Source organism: Morone saxatilis, unplaced genomic scaffold (assembly GCF_004916995.1).
Source record: "Morone saxatilis isolate NCDOM2014 unplaced genomic scaffold, NCSU_SB_2.0 Contig3, whole genome shotgun sequence".
NCBI lineage: Eukaryota > Metazoa > Chordata > Actinopteri > Moronidae > Morone > Morone saxatilis.
Genome location: NW_023339873.1, coordinates 18514686 through 18519323, shown reverse-complemented (window position 1 = coordinate 18519323; position 4638 = coordinate 18514686).

Here is a 4638-nt window from a genome sequence, read left to right as displayed (position 1 = left end):
ACACACACACACAGACATGTGTGTATGCACACAAGTGCAGAGATGGCCACTTTCACTGCAATCTCTCACTCATGTTCACACAAACAATTTACAAAATGGCCCACACTCACACACAAATCAAAGGCAGAGCTACTGTCACAGTACCACTACATTACCAATTCTCTCTCTCTCTCTCTCAATCACTCTCTATTACACACACACACACACACACACACACACACAGTGGTGACACTCGCGGTCCTGGTCAGGATCGCTTTCCTAGCCGGAGGCTCTGTGAAATTATCCAAGCCTGAAACACTGAAACATACACACACGTTCTGAGATGTGTGTATGTGCGTGTGTGGCTGCTAGGTGATGTACACAGTTTATTTACAGGATTGATGCTTTGTCTCCTTAGGCCACTATTCCTTTGCTCCACTACATTTGTATGTATGTATATGCATTTTTAAGGATGTCTTCACTTACATATATTTAATACATAATTAAAGTTAAGTTTCACTAACTGAATTTCAAATAGCTGACACAAAAATAGATTATTATAATAATCTATAACAATTCTAATTTAATTGATATCATGTTGGGCATTGAAGTGAGGTTTTCTGGTCACTAATATTGAGACAGAAACTGTATAGTATGGGTACAGAATATCAGGGCATTGTGGAAATATGAGCAAGAAAATTAAACATTGGGTAACATACTGAATGTTAATGTCTTAGTCTAATGAGTTTTGCAGTTTCTCCCGCAAATATATATATATATAGATATATATAAATATATATATCTATATATATTTATAGTTTTATATTTTGAGAGATGCATCAAGATATTTAAGATCAAAACTACTTCCATATATGTCTATTGAATATGTTAATTTTTCAATTTAATACTTAATTGCCATGTCGAAGAAGTTGACAGGAATTTGCTGTGCTGCTACATTTGTTTTAAAGTACTTGTTGCTTTATAGTGCTACCTACGTACTTTTAAGCCCTTAGCATAGCATGCAACCCCTGACTCATGATTCATACTCCCATCCGGCCGCAGATACAGATCCCTGATCTGTTAAAAAGCACACTACAGTAAGATCTTCATGTCCTCTGCCATCACTGCCCCTCAAGGTCAGAGTTCAAGTATTGAACACCCGCAGGATATGTACTGTTTCTGAGGCGAGATGTCATCTTCTGCGCCTTGCACCTGGCATATATGAGGGAGACAGAGGGAAGGTCACAGCCTATGATCTTAGACACTCTGGACCACTCTTTCTAACTGTCCCCTCTCAAGGACGGTTGTGTTGCCGTACCACCCTGCTCTTTGTAGTCCTGGAGTCACTGCACCTAACCAAGAATGTGTCTTGTTCAAAACTCCCTCACTAAAAAAATGAAATTTTTACACTTAAAAAGATTAAACAAATGGGAAATAACATGTCGATTAGTGAGGTAAGCAGTTGCCAGGGAATTTTGTTACCATTGGACAGAGTCAGGATAGCCCTTTTTTGCTAAGCCAAGCTAATTGGCTGCTGGCTGTAGCTTTATATCTAGCAGACAGACACGACAGTATTAAAAATCATTTCATGTAACTCTTGGCCAGAAAGTGAGAGTTACATAAAACCAAATTGTATTGTATTCCTTTAAAGGCAGCCATTATTAAATGCATCAACCATATGTTCAACAGCAGAATTACCCTGGGGGGTGGCAGTGAAAAGGTGGAAACTTAAGTGGCATGTAAAAAACATAATTAGAATTATTGCTTACTGTCATCTACAGACTGCATAAGCTCATTTATAGTCAAAGTGCCCATGTACTCAACAGGCTCTTTTTAAGTATTATCTCTGCATTCACAGTACATTTATATTTTCACTGAGCTCTGCTGCAGGCTATGCATCAGTTAAACCAGAGGGTCTGTAGTTCACCAGCACACTTAACTTTCTTGCCCTGGAGGGTGTTTAAGGCTCTTAGTGGAAAAAAAATAACACTCACTAGCTATGATTCTATCCAAGTGTAAAACCTAATATCAAGTTTTGAATTGTCATTGTCATCAAAATGTGAAGTTGGTAGTTTAGCTGAAGCAAAAATAAAGCCAAAGTAGCACCAACAGTTGAGCCACTCTTTCATTGGACGTTACCAATCTCAGCTAACTTGTTTGGTGATGCATTAATTTTATCCTTGGTAAGTCAGCACCTGGGTGTATCCCTAAATTGCAAGCTTGTTGTCTAGTCCTAAATTTTAGTGTAAACACACACCTATTATCATAAAAATGTGCATAATTTACAATAATGTTATCTCTCTGACGACAAGAAGGCACAAAGTGTTGTCTTTTATTACTTACAGCCAGACTGGACCTGATCCAATGGTTTCATAACCTGTCTAACTGGAAATGTCAGTATCCGTTTCTGCAAGGTGTGCTGTGAGCTAGGAGCATTATAGGACAGGATAGGCAGTAAAGATGGCATGACACGCTACCAATCTTATGGATCTATTCTGCAGGGTTTCTCCCTCCACGCCGACTTCTTTCAGAAATGAGCCCGAAATCATTCCTTTCCCAATAGGAGATCCAACTTCATGCAGATACTTAGCATCTTTTTCCATAAAACGGAGGAATTTGGAAGCAATCTTTGCTGTCTCATCACCACCATGAGCCTCCTGTGGATCTGAAATATTCATCGTGCTTCAGATACATTTTCAGTTCCGCTGGATGCCTTACTTGTCCAGACCCATGGAACATGCAATGGGTGTAGCTGTCTCTGTTATTTCAGTTTACTGGCATGCTTGCATGTGTATATAGAGAAATTTCTGCAGTCTGAAATCTTCATCCTCCCAGAGCTAGTCGTGTTTGCAAGAATCAGATGTCAGAACATCCTATGACATAAAATAATTAAATAAAGCAAGTAAGCCATCTTAACTGGATGAAGCTATCATAGCTTTGTGTTGCTCCATCCATTAATTAACCATTGTCTGTCAGATTGAACTTGTGGGCAAAGGTAACTGTCAGCAGGGGTTGCTGACAGTTATGAAAAGAATCTCAAGCTCACTAACCACCAATTAGCAAACATGTGAGCTTCTTTGTCTACCTTTAAAAACCTTTTATTGAAAGAAATGAACAATAAGAACAAAATGCCAGGGAGGGGAAAACCGCCCTGTACATATAAAAACAGCTGGAGAGCTGTTGTAACCAACTAGCTGGATACCATGCTCCAACAAGGTACCTTATTCCTTCAAATGAAATATGCTTACTGGGTGCATACGCTGAAAAAAAAAACTCTGCAGGCTACCTTACACTGTATTTTTGGGCCCAGCGTTGCATGCTGGAGCCGCTCTCCAGCCGAGCAGGTTGAGATCATGCACATTAGAGAGTTCCTCCATTCCAGCCTGTTGGCCTCCGCACATATGAATGGGATAAAAATGAATTATTAACACAGCTCTTTTGGGTTTTCCTGTTTTTATTGGATCAAATTCACAGAAAAGTGCAAGGCTCACTTTACTCATACAAGGTTTGTTCACATGTTCATTTGAGTTAAAATATTTGCACTTAAATCTGGGTTACTACGGCCATGTGAGCTCAAAATAAACAGTTCTCGCTGTGATTTAATTGCAATAAATGATGCTACAATAACTACATTATGATGCAGATTTGCAAAAAGTCTGAATTCATACTTTGTTGGGTCAGGACCAGTGTTGGTCAAGTTACTTGGAAATAGTAATTAGTTACTGATTACTGATTACTTCTCCAAGAAAGTAATCCAGTATCAGCCAGATTAAACTCTCGCTCAACTATGTAATACTGTAATGTATATTTGGATTCCGAATATAATTATGCATAATCAGCTTTTATACAATAACAATGACGCGTTTTGGATCAAAAAATTTGTGTATTAGCCACAGATTTTGAACATTCACAAACCAAGTTTCTCTGTTGCCCTCGCTTGAAAATCAGAGTTTCAGGGGCGGGCCCTTACAAACAGGATTAGTGAATCTAAATTAGGACTAGCAAAAGTGTAGAACTATATAAACTTGAAAAAGGACTGAATGAAAAAAAAAGATACATAGTAATTTTAAATGAGAGACAGAGTGGGTTCTCTTTGGTAAAGCATTTAATGGGTAAATTACCTTTTTTGTTGAAAAAACATATCAGATCATTACTTTCTAAGCAGATTATGTGCACAGTATATGTCTTAAACATATCTTAGCGGGGATCTTCAAACAACATAATAAAAAACACAAAACCAACACATTTCATCAGTAGGCATTTCTGTTATAACAGTAACATGACCAGCTGTCCCAGAGCTGTGCGGAGACTGATCTAATTGCGATGCTATATAAATAACACCAGTGTCAGACTGTTGTGAATAAAGTACAAATTTTCCCTCCAGCTTTCTCAGTCCTTTCGGCCTATACATTCTATTTTAAACCGGTCCACATGTTTTCTCAAATTGGTAGGAACATGCAGCAGATGCAATCTACCGCGTATCTCACTCGATATCGCGCCCCTGAGCATCTCTACTGCCAGCAGTTTGGGAATTAAACGTTTCAGCAATTTCTGCAGTAGGTAATGCAAGTGCTGTTTAATCACTTCCAAGAAGCTTTATCCTCCAGTCCTTGGCTGAACGGTGAGCCCGGTCACCAAGCCTTCTTGATGTGGGTTCGA